Genomic DNA, 13,791 nt, shown 5'->3' on the forward strand with positions numbered 1-13,791 from the left:
GGACATCTATTTCATTTAGGTCGCTATAGAAAGAGTCTCAAACTCATCTTGGCTGTCACACTTTGAACCATGAAAACTTCAAAAGGCATCAGCCACTGTCATGGATGGAATGAAAGTAGAGTCAGCCACAGTGTCAGAAAGCACAACGGTATGTTTCATACACAGTAGACTTGTGAAAACAGAATATTCTGTGACTCGCATTTTTAAAATTACACAAAAAACTTTTTTTCTGAATGTGATTCTGGATCCCTTCTTTGTTGCATGGTATTTTTTTTTCTTTTCTTTTTTTTTTTTTTTTTACCAAAATAAACTGCACTGTCTTTTGTGGATCTAGGTGAGGGGAACAATTTGTACTGTTAGTATTTTAGACAACAAGACAATTCATTGTCAATAAGAATCCCATGAGGTTTCAGATAGATTTGGTAAAAAAAATAAAATAACATAAAAAGCACCCAAACACACACAATAGAAAATGTATTGGTATTGGTTATAAAACACTTTTTTATATATTTATGTAGGTGAATTATTTTTTTATTCTTTTCACTACTGCTGCAGAACATCCTGGCTTCAAATCCCAGAGTTCATTTTCATTTTTCCTTTATTCAACCAAGAAAAATGTCAAGCCAATGCCAGTGAATGTACAAAAGGAGAGAACTTGTTTTGTGTCCTTTTAATACAAACCTCAATGCACTGGCAATGCACTCCTTTTTGTGGCAAATTAATTTGAATATTATTGTTAAATATAATTTAACATAACCTAAAAACATATATTACTATGTTATTAATATGATCATTCAGCAAGGTAAAACATAGTTAGTAACACAAGTGAAGATGTGACAATAAATGAACAAATATCTCTAACTTTATTCTTAACTTATGAAGGTGAGGAAGATGAGGAAGATGAGGAGGATGACATTGCCATTAGTATTCTAAGCACACCTGTTATTTTTAACATTTTTAGAACTATAGTATATTCCTTGACTCTAATGGCTGAGGGTAACATAATAATATAATAATAGCAATAAAATAATATAAACAACATCCTGCATGTCTATATAATATAATATCTTTAATTTAAACTACACTGGAAGTTTTATAACTTGAAAAACGCCAATGGGTTATTTAAGCTTAAGTTCAATCAATAATTAATCATAGCCAATTTCAAAGCTCTTGGAAACAGACTTTTAACAGTGGCTAACAACAGCACGGCTTTTCTTTCAAACACTCGAAAATGTAAAAAAGCATCTGTGAGAAGTTTAATCATAGAACATTCTGATGTCCAGATGTTATCTGCAGGCATGTGAGACGGCCAGTGAGCTGTAGTAAACACATCCTGTTAAAATATATTTGTAAAACATGTACAACATTCATCAGCTGTTTATGAATAAATTATGGATGATTCATTGCTTTCAGCGAGGTGGAGAAGCTTCTTATTATTCTGACATGAGTGGGATTACATACAGAAAAGATTCTGCTTTCTGACTGATGGATGGAGAATTCATCTATTTATGTAAAAATATACTAATGTGGTTTAATATGTAAAGGTTCAACTATGTTTTGAATATAATGGAACCAATTATTCCAAATAACACAAATATATATAATAATAACAAATAAAAAAATACATGTTTATTAACACAGCAAAACTAAAAATGTTTTTACTGTCATATTTCAGGTGAAAACATAACAGTTTTATAAAACAAAGAATATACCAGACAAAGGACAGAACTCCAGGCAATATATTTACCAGTAGGGAAGTGGGGCACAACCTCACGCAGGGTAAGTGGTAACACTCATGGCTTAACACTTTCCACACATGCTAGGATGACGAAACTTTGTGTATATGCCATGTCAATATTATTTAGAGAAAAAAATCCCAAATGAAAATGCCAAAATGCCAAAATGAAAAAATAATTAAATAATTGGATATCCCTGAACATTTATTTAAAGGTGCACTATGTAGTATTTTTGCAGTAAAAATATCCGAAAACCACTAGGCCAGTGTTATATATTTTGTTCAGTTGAGTACTTACAATATCCCAAATGTTCCCAACTATTTGTAAATTGTGAGAAAATTGCTATTTTAACTAAGGACCGGGACATTTCAACATAGAGTTTGTGCGAGTCGCCTGTCAATCGTGGCATATCTGCGTTACCCTCTGTTTTATTCTGCAGAAGCGCTTTTCTCTTAGCAGTGTGAACATGTCACAGAAGCGCCGAGCGAACACACAGAGTAACGTTATAACATAATTTTAAACACACTTAAATGTATCTAATATGATAAACAGAGCTGCTTTACCTGCTTTACCTAATCATGACCGGAAAAAGCGGAAGTGCAGGCGGCTGACATGCTGTGTCCCATCCCGTCATAATAAAAGTCCAGGTACTCGCGAGCCGTGTGTTTGTATAACAATCGCTCCAGCGGCCATGCTCAGCTCCACATTACTCTGTCCTGCTCTGCTTTAGACTACAGTAACGTTAATAAACGCATCCATGAACATGATTTCTGCCCGTGTCCTATTTTCCACCGGCTGTGAGGTGAAGACCACATGTCCCAAGATACTGCGCTCACACTTGGCGTCATCAAACTATGCCTTTGTTTAGAGTAGGCGCCCTCCAGTGGACAGAAATTTGCATAGTGCACCTTTAACCATAGCAAAGGTATTTATTTATTTTTAAGTTTATTTTTCATCTCTGTTTTTTGTGTTTATTTCAAAAAAGACAAATCTGATATTATTTTAATCTTATATATTTTATTTAACAGTTGAGATTGTGCTTTAAAGCAACACATTTTAGTTTATTCTTAGCTAAAAACACTTAGTTCTATCACAAATATATGTGCTCAATAATGTATATTTACTTCTTTCAAGTTATAAAGTATTCTCGTAAGTTTATAATATGCCATTGGAAATACATACGGGTGAGGGGTTCGAATGATGGTCACCATGTTGCCCCTCCATCTTGAAAATACATTAGCCAAAGAGGGACATAAATTCAAGCTTCGCCTTTCGCGTTTTAACACTTGATGGGACCGTGTCGAATGTGAAGAGGGGGATTGTCATGTTAATCTTGGACTAAATCGAGCCACTGTAGGAGTTAAAACCAAATCAGAATTGAGAGGAACAGAAACTATTATTCCCTGGATGGTCACTGTAGATCAAAATTTTACTGTTTAATATTATTTTGTATTATTAGTATGTATAATCAGTTAATATCATGTATTTGTATTATTATTCTTTACTAATATTCATTATCATTTGTATAATCATTATTATTTAGTCAGAATGAGTCTGAGCAAAGGAGTGTGAAGGACATGGAGAGGAGATAATTTTGAACACAGGAATATGTAGCATAAGTTTTCCAATTATGCACATGTGACTGTAATTCTCTGTAAGGAAGTATTGTGTAGCATGATGCTGTTTTCCTACCAATGCATATGACATGTCACAAGTTCTGTATAAGACATATTTTGAACAATGAACAACAAGTTTCTCTATGCATATGTTCTAGGGTATATTATGCCGCGTGAAAGCACGAGGTATAGCGCAAACAACCTGTTTATCTAGTAATACAATTGATTTCTCTGTCTGAGCAACCTATAAAATCCAAACTGGGTGTCCAGGAGGACAGAGAAAGCTGGAATGAAGATCATCTCCTAGGAAAATTGCCTTTCTCTCCTATGTCTGATATAAAATTATATAAAATAAATCTCTTGGCAAAATAACTGGTGTCCGGTCCTGTGAATTAAACTACCACGGGGGAAAAGCTTAATTTTTAAGTCTACATTTTGGCGTCACGAAACCAGGATTGCATCTTCAGCCATTTGTCTGTCAATCAGGTAAGACTTTTTTCTTTCTAAATAGTTCTAAGTCTGCCTGATGATTATAGACATTGACTGAGACTGCTAAAAAGAATTGTGTTATTTAAAATACCAGTTGTATTGCCAATGAATATATGTCAGACATAGTAAAAGTAAAATAATAATTTGATTTGATTTGGACTTTTAAGTTGCTCAGATCAGTGAACCTTTAAACAATATTTGAATGAAGCTGGGGTAAAAGTGGATCTTTGGTTAAAAGACCATTTAGTCAAATTTTCGGGAGAATAAGCCATAAGGCGATTCAGCAATTAGCTTGACATGACTGCGAGGTGGTGAAATGTGGCGACTCTGCTCTGGAAGTAGACTCTAAAATATTTCACACACTGAAGATCCGTGCTGTTACAGACAGACGGGGAAGGTGTCAAGCTGGATTAAAAGCAGTTTAAAGTGGCGGATCTGGACTCTAAAGGGGAGTCCTGTTTATAGAGAATCCTAAAACGTTTAAACATGCTGAAGTAGCTGAAATTGCGGGCATTCTGATTTTGACAGAAGCTGTTCAGTATTTGAGGAGGAGAAATTGATCTGAGTTCAACTGAACAAAGAAACGAAAAAAATATTTAAAAAAAAATAGAAAACCTAAAGGAAGAAATTTATCTGTGTGTGAAACTAAAATATATGTTTTCTATATGAAAATATAAGAGAAATTTTCTTTTAACTTTTTCCCTCTTTTCTTTTGTTCCCTGAGTGTTTAGGAGAGAAAGGGAGAGAAGCAGGGAAGCACTCACCGCAGAACACACACATCCTCCACACACGCGCACACATACACAGTATATATAGCTTAGACAAGAGAGAGAGAGAGAGCCCCTCCTTTGGAGATTCTCTCACACACACACACACACACACACACACACACACACACACACACACACACACACACACAAACACACACACACACACACACAGACATACCATAAGCCCTGCTGTTCTGAGACACAGATACAGAGTGACCAATAATTTGCAAAATGACAGAAGGTGACTGTAACAGCAGAACAATTTCTGCATGGTATCTGGAAAAGAAGAACAAGAAGCAAGTCAAATTTTTGAAAAAAGGACTTGATATTAATGCATCCATGGATGAGCAGTTAAATTGGTTTAAGAGACAAAAAGACTCTATCAAGTTAAAAGTATTTCCAATAATGGCAGCTAATTGGATTGTGAAACAAGGTGGAGTTTGTTGTGGTATGGATGGTGGTCCAGTTCCACTTGCTGAAGCAATGAAGCCTCAAGTTGAAGCATATACCAAGTTGAGCAAAATCATGTCTATCACATGTTCAGAAAAAGAACACATCACCAGTGATGATTCATTTGATCCAGATTGGACAGAGATAATAGCTGAAGCTGAAAGGAAATACTCACCAACACCAGCAAAATCAGCAACAACTGTAACGCCACCTCCTTACAAGCCAATTTATCCAACTTTGCCTGAACAATGTACAAGTTACTCTAAACCTCTGATGCAGCCTCAAACTTCAAGCTCGAATGGAGTTCCAGTTGACAAAATGTGTATTGCTTCTGCTCAAGCAGCTCCAATAATTACCAGATCTAAATCAACTCAGCCAAACAGAGACATGCTGCGATGTTCACCAGGTCGCAACTATGGATCGGACTGGGGTGAAGAGACAAGAGATGACGACATGATCACAATTGATAAAGTTGGTCCTGAATTTTCTCCACTTGCTGTTAAAAAGGAAGGACTACAATCTGAAATGATGACAGAAGAGAGACCATTCACACCGGGAGAGCGTCAAGCAATTCTCACAGCCTTGCCTCCATTGAAGAGACAAGATCCAAACACAGAGTTTTGGCGAGAATTAGACTCTTTGGTTGAAGCACATCAAATGACACTAAGAGACATACACACCATTGTGAAAGCTAAAATCCCAAGAGATAGATGGGAACGCTTACCAGCATCGATAACAACAGCCCAATGGATAGACTTGTGGGTAGATGGTCAGGGACGACCCCTGGGTCTTTGGCAAGCATTAGATGGATTCAGAAAAGAAATCCAAGAGATCTTGGGCAGTGGTAAAATCCCTTTCACATCGGTGACATTGATTAAGCAAAAAGACGATGAATCTCCAGATGAATATGCCTTGCGCAAATGGACTGCTTATGAAAGATGGGCACTCTGTGCTAAGAAAGATCCAGATAGAGATGATGTACAGTTTACTGACACACTTGTGGATGGCTTTAGCACAAAATACCAACAAGCTTTATTACTTGGAGTCAATCCAGGAGAAACATTTGATCAAATTATGCAATGGGCTGGTCGTCTAGAGATGGCTATGAGATCAAACAAGGATGAAGGAAACAAGTCAAATCGAAGAGGAGTGGCATTAGCTCAATCTAACGTGGTTTGCAGCAATTGTCGAAAGTCTGGCCACTTCAAAAGAGACTGTTGGGCTAAAGGAGGAGGAGCAGAAGGGAAAGGTCCATCATTTAAACAGGCAAGTGCGAAAAACAAAGATGAAACCCCTCAAGGAAAGATGTGGACTGAAGAGCAAGTTCGTCAGCTTATTGAGGGAATTATGCGTCCGCAATAGGAATCAGCGGCCCCCTGTATGAGTAAGAAATGTGACAATCGACTTTTCATTCCTGCACTAATAGGGGGCCACCCATGTGACTGTCTCATAGACACAGGGGCATCAATTTCTATAACTGACCTGAAATTACCTACGACACATGAAACTATGGAAGTTGAAGGAGTTGGAGGAGAAATCAAAACATTTCACAAAAGTGTACCAGTTCCTCTGCAAATACATGAAGATGAAGTCTTATGGACATCTTTCTGGGTGGGGCCAAATTCACAAGGAAGCCTCATTGGCATGGACATTCTACCATTGTTGAACATGATCATATTTACTGACATTCGTCAAATCGCTACAACAGCTGGAATAATTCCACATGAAGATCGCACATGTAATATAAGTTCTGTTGGTGTGGCAAAACCAATCATCAGAGACTGGGGGAAAGAAGGTGTATGGGGTCTTCTGTGCAGTTTATATCCAGATGTTTGGGCTAAACACAAATTGGACTGTGGAAAAGCCAACATTGATCCCGTTGTTATTGAGGGACCGATACATGCCCCTCATAAACAATATCCCATCCGACCTGAAGCAAGACAAGCCGTGGAAAAGATTGTGGCAGACTTGGAAGCTGAAGGGATCGTCAGACAAACTTCATCTACTACTAACAGCCCTGTCTGGCCTGTTAAGAAATCGGATAATTCATGGAGATTAACCATCGATTACACAAGACTTAACAGTGTAACACCAAAACCACACCCTATTGTGGCTAATCCTGCTACCATTCTGAATGATATTCCTGGAAATGCAAGAATTTTTACAGTACTAGATGTGCTGTCGGCGTTCTGGTCTATACCTATTGACGAAAGATCTCAAGAGAAATTGGCCTTCACTGTGGGGGCAAACCAGTATGTTTGGAGTAGACTCCCACAAGGTCTTAATTTATCTCCAGTTGTATTTCATAGAGCACTGGACCAGTTCTTAAATGAACGAAAAGCTGAAATTGAGAGCTCAGGAAGTGTTTGCCTCCAATATGTTGATGACTTGTTGATTGCAAGCCCAGATGAAAACAGCCATGTTTCAGCTCTGAACATTGTTCTACAAGCTCTTAAAAAAGGAGGATTCAAAGTCAACCCAGACAAAGCTCAGCTGGCCAAAACCAACGTGATCTACTTAGGTCAAGAAATATCTGTTGATGGAAGAAGAATGACAACGGAACGAGTAGAGGCATTACGCCAACTTCCAAAACCTCTGACAGTTACAGGAATGCGGAAAGTGATGGGGCTTTTCAACTATTGTCGGCAGTATATACCTGATTTTGCCAGTATCACAAGCCCTCTCATTGACCTATACAAAGGAGGAAAGCCTGGAGTAGAACAGATTATCTGGACAACAGAAGCTGAGGAAGCGTTTACTTCTATGAAAGAGAAACTGATTTCAGCCCCAGCTTTGGGACTTCCTGATGGCAGGTTGCCATTTCATCTGTGGACCAAGGTGGGAGATGAGACTTATTCAGCAGTACTGTGTCAAAAACCAGGTGATCGGTACAAACCAGTAGGATACTTTTCCACAAAGATTCCTGTCACCATGATAGGTCAACCACGATGTATACAAGCCCTCGATGGTGCCACATGGGCAGTGGATGCTGTGGAAAATCTGATAGGAGCACAAACTATCATATTGCATACACCGCACAGTATAGTGACGCTGTTGAACAACACAAACATCAAGACTATCACTGATGCGAGGAGAGCAAAATGGGAAGCAACTTTGCTAAACAAGGATTTGAGAGTGGAAATAATCAGAGACACATCCCTTAACCCTGCAACAATGATGCTGGAACCGCATGAGGGAATACCACACAAGTGTGAAAAACAGGTGGAAGAAGAAAGCCTTGGACCAGTTAATCCAATCCCTCTTGAGAATCCAGACAAAGAATTATGGGTTGATGGATCCAGTTACTACGTTGATGGAAAACGACATACTGGATGGGCAGTTGTGGAGTCTGATGGAACTGTCGTGAAGAAGGGAGCTCTTTCTGGGAAGTTTTCAGCACAAGCAGCTGAACTCACAGCACTTACAGAAGCTCTTGAACTATCGGAAGGAGATCGAGTTAACATCTATACAGATAGTCGTTATGCTTTCGGCGTGGTCCATGACTACCTTGCCCTTTGGAAAAGACGTGGACTCATCACTAGCAGTGGGAGCGAAATACAACATGCTTCCATAATTCGTCGCCTGATTGCAGCATGCCACTTACCAAGAGAAGCAGCCGTGGTCAAAGTAAAATCACATCAATCTGACAAGTCCAAGGAAAGCCAAGGAAATTCTGCAGCTGATGCAGCAGCCAGAGAAGCGGCTTTACTCCCTCCTACTCCTGTCATCTTGGTTCGAGAAAACAGGAAAGACAATCCTGAACTCCATCTTTTGTCATATCAAACAGAGACAGATGAAGAGAAAGAACAATGGATAAAATCAGGAGCGAAAGAAGATGATCAGGGTATCTGGAGAATTCCAACAGGACAAGTGGTGATGCCGGTCGGCACAAGAAGAGAACTAATGCAGCTATATCATGGAAAAGTGCATGCTGGAGCAAAAGCAATGAAAGCTCAAATCAGCGAGACATGGTGGTGGCCACGGATGATGAGAGACATTGATGATTATTGCAGGAGATGCTTGATCTGCATGAAAGCAAATGTGGGAAAACCTGTAAAGGTGCGAATGTCACATGCACCAAGACCCACAGGGCCATGGACAAATCTCCAAATTGATTTCACAGGACCTTTGTCACCTAGTGAAGGGTACCAAGACAATGGAACTCACTTCTATCAAAGACAATAACAAAAAAGTGCAAGAGGCTCAACAGCAATGGGATGAAAAACACACCACTACTGACATTCCACACATTCCCGAGTTAGGCAGTTTTGTTATGGTCAAACATATTGCTAGGAAAGGTTTAGAACCTAGGTGGGAGGGACCATATGAGATACTCTTAACTACAGATACAAGTGTTTGCCTTAAAGGGAAGGGTGTAGGGACAGATAGATGGTATCACTGGTCACAAGTTAAACCTTGTTTAGTGAATGAACCAAATGATAATGATGACTTATGGCCTGAAATTGAGCAATGTACATCCATTAGCTTTAAAGATTGGGAACAAAGGAGTGATGTTTAATTATTTTTCTGCTTCCATTTCAGGGATCATTCCCATTGACATTGATTAGAGATGGTTGCAAGTTATTCTCGATACACAACGATGATGGTATGCTTGTTTTTAATTTTACTTGGCATTTACCAAGGAAGCCAAGCTTTATGGACCCCTCAAGTTCAAGGAGTCACTCGGAATGCAACTCTGAAATCTGGCCAACATTTTACTTTACCCTTTATTTCCAAATGGGGATTATGGGATTGGGTGCCAAGTAATGATAAAGATCTTGCTAAATATCGTAAGGACATCTATGGTGGATGTAACTATCACCATCAATGTTACCACAGCAGAGTAATCTGGCCAGTGAAAGACGGGGGATATTCTAGTAGTGGTCAACGACGAGAAATTTGTTCAAGAGAACAATGTGAAATTGTGGGGTTAGACCTCATAACTTCTACTAATGTGGAAATTAACTTCATTTTGAACCGTACTCACATGCTTACAATATGGGATTCTTTGGCTTTAGGGTGTATTTATCCCATAGTGTTGCCATGTGAAGGATTCCTAAAGGATACTGCCTCGAGAACGACAAGATTCAAGGGAAATTATGTAAGAGTATGGCATTCAGAAGATGAGAATGAATATTGTGAGACTGAACTAGAAACTGGGGAAATTGGACGGTGTTTTTATCTTTCTGCTGAAAAAACAAATAAAGCTAAAACATGCCCAACTACAAATATTGCACCAGCTCATGGTATCTTGTTAGCAAAAGAAACCAAAACCTTGATAAATGAAGCCCATATGGTGAGACAACGTATCAATTATAATTTGATATCCCTTCTTACCGTTTATGATCAGTCATATTGTGGAAATTTCACACAAATAAGGAAATGGTTGGAAAAAGAAGTAAAATATTATACCTCTAAAGATCCATTGAATAGTCGAAGTCGTAAACCTAGGAGTATATGGGGAGACGTAGCGGGGGTATTTGGTTCTGTCAATTCAATAAGTAATACTGCGCAAATGAATCAATTAAGTGAATACACTCAGTGGGTGGGAAAAATGACAGGAAAAGGACTCACTGAAGCTCTTAAAGGTTCTTTACATATCATAGCAGCAGGTCAACATCTTAACAATGCAGCAAAGGAATTGGCAGATGCATTAGTAAAATCATCTAATTTTGAGACACATCGTGCAGCATGTTTATTCCTAGCTCAGAATTTAAAGGATCAAATGGTAGAGGATGTTCAAGTTATTCGAATGGGTAAAGTTCCTGAACGAATAGTGGAATCTTTGTTAGTGGTATTTGGTAATCAACTCAATTTGACTTCTGCTAAACATATTCCATTAGTCAAAATTGCTATCGATGAAGACTCTTTGTCAGGTTCCGGTACATTACCTTTATTTTTGGTATGGCCTCAATATGGACAGCGCAATATAATGACAGTGAGACAATTCCAATCAATGGGCGTTAGACAAGGAAACTCTGTTATCAGATTAGGGAAAAATGGATATTGGGCTGAAGGCGAAACACCAATGATTTCTACCATAGACTGTTGTGTTGAGGAACATGAGTGGGTAATTTGCTCGTGTTCTACAATGTTTAGTCTATCCCTGAATGGATCTGCAGTTTGGGAAGTAGTTCCTTTAGATCAAGCCACAGGTGCATGGCAGGTGTCGGAAGCACAGTGGTGTATATTACATGATGGAATAAGTGAGACTATGATATATGGAGGGAAGTTGTGTCCAATTCCTCCTGATCCATTTTGCGTTGAGATTCTCTATCCTCTTCAATTGGGTGGAATCCATGTTCCACATGTGCAATTGTTGAACTTAGACCCACAATGGTGGAATAATGATTTAGTAGAGGAAAGGAATTATGAACTCTTTGAAATGGTTAAAAGAGTTAAGGAGAGTGTTAAAGCAGCTCAAGAAGAGGGAATTCAAGCAATGGGTCATGTTATTGTAGCGAATGGAGTAGCTAAATTGTTGTCTGAGAAGAAATTAGCACAAATTCCGGGGAATTTATCCTGGTCGGAATGGATAGTTCTGATTATGGTTGGAGTTTTTGTGTTTCTGTTAGTGATACAACTCATAAAATGTGTTACTAGGAGGAAAAGTACCAAACCTGTTAGATTGGTTATTTCTAACCATGTGGATAAAACAGAGAATAGGAAATTCAGAGTCAAATAGGAGATTTTACACACTACACTGCTTACAGAATATAACCTCACAAACAATCAACATCTGCTTACTGATTCACAACCCCAAGGGATAGGAATTCTTTAACATCAACTTTTATGTTTGTTTGTTATTTTGACCAGGAACTGGAGGAGTTCAGGGCCCGAACGAGTCCAGGCACTGGTGAAGATTCATTAGTTTTTACTTTCTTAGAAGATTGGGGGTCCTATTAAATGCATACACATAGACGTTAAATGACACATATCTCGGGAACATAACATGGGTTTGGGTTCTTTGTTTCTTTTTGTTTTTTTCCATTTCTGTTCTTCTGTCCTTGTTTATTTCTTCGTCTGCTATTCTTCTTTCTCGCTATCACTTCAATAGGTTGGCTACCTGGGTGATGGTGTGGAACGGACGGCCGTAGTTCCAGAAGAAGGGAGATGTAGATCAAAATTTTACTGTTTAATATTATTTTGTATTATTAGTATGTATAATCAGTTAATATCATGTATTTGTATTATTATTCTTTACTAATATTCATTATCATTTGTATAATCATTATTATTTAGTCAGAATGAGTCTGAGCAAAGGAGTGTGAAGGACATGGAGAGGAGATAATTTTGAACACAGGAATATGTAGCATAAGTTTTCCAATTATGCACATGTGACTGTAATTCTCTGTAAGGAAGTATTGTGTAGCATGATGCTGTTTTCCTACCAATGCATATGACATGTCACAAGTTCTGTATAAGACATATTTTGAACAATGAACAACAAGTTTCTCTATGCATATGTTCTAGGGTATATTATGCCGCGTGAAAGCACGAGGTATAGCGCAAACAACCTGTTTATCTAGTAATACAATTGATTTCTCTGTCTGAGCAACCTATAAAATCCAAACTGGGTGTCCAGGAGGACAGAGAAAGCTGGAATGAAGATCATCTCCTAGGAAAATTGCCTTTCTCTCCTATGTCTGATATAAAATTATATAAAATAAATCTCTTGGCAAAATAACTGGTGTCCGGTCCTGTGAATTAAACTACCACGGGGGAAAAGCTTAATTTTTAAGTCTACAGTCACATACCTTTTCAACCTTTTCAAGCTAATCTGTTTTTAAAGATAAAACTCTTTACATTCGATTTTCATTAAAACACATCCCAGAGAACGATCTACTCGATAACCATCGGTTAATTACCCCTAGGTTCATTTCTCACCGGAGTTGTCCTTTAAGTGTAGTCGCACCTGCCTGTGAGCAAGTTGTTACACAATACGACAAATGAGGGAAAATCAATGAATGTACAAAAAGTAATGCAGCTGATTGAGTCAGCTGGTGCCTGATGCTTTTAAAATTATTTAAATGAAATGTAACATTATTTATAACCCTTCTTACTTGCTTTTTAAAAGACAGGTGTTGGTCAATTATTATTCCTAAATATTTGAAATGTGTCACTGATTTAATTGCTTCACCATTAAAAACACAGTCTGGATTCACCATATTGTGTTTTCGCACTGTAAAATACATGCTGTTTTGCCCAGTTCTTTAGTTCTTGCATGGGTAAAAAGCACAGTGTCATCTGCATACATTATAACATTAACACCAGGACATACTTGTGGGAGGTCATTAACCCATTTATTCCCAAATTTTTCCCAGACACAAAAATATCCAAATCATGTGTCATTAGTATCCCTTTGAAACAATCATACTTTTTTAGAAATTTTCATGGAAAAGTGTGTGAAAAAGTGTGTTTTATGATCGGTCACAATTGTGACCGGTGGGATACTGTGTTGTATCAACCATTGGACAGATTGAATATAGGTCTATTGATTGAATATAGGTCTATTTAACCTGTGCAGTGTGTTTGTGAGTGTGAGTGTGTTTGTGAGTGTGTGTGTGTGTGAGTGTGAGTGAGTGTGTGTTTGTAAGAGTGTATAAAATCCTTATATCAAAGGCTAGTTATTATCACTTTTAAAAATTCCCGCATTGCCTCTAAATGCTCTCTCATTGTAGTGTGAACATTTTACATATAAGCCTTATACTATTGGATCGCTTAAATACT

The 13,791-nt window shown here is 38.1% G+C and overlaps 1 protein-coding gene across 1 annotated transcript in view; it reads right to left on the reverse strand.

The window, feature by feature from the left end:
- The window catches only part of adcy2a (adenylate cyclase 2a), a 175,350-nt gene that overhangs the window by 60,183 nt on the left and 101,376 nt on the right, over positions 1-13,791 (reverse strand). The window lies entirely within an intron of this gene.

Source organism: Pseudorasbora parva, chromosome 7, assembly GCF_024679245.1.
Source record: "Pseudorasbora parva isolate DD20220531a chromosome 7, ASM2467924v1, whole genome shotgun sequence".
Taxonomy (NCBI): domain Eukaryota; kingdom Metazoa; phylum Chordata; class Actinopteri; order Cypriniformes; family Gobionidae; genus Pseudorasbora; species Pseudorasbora parva.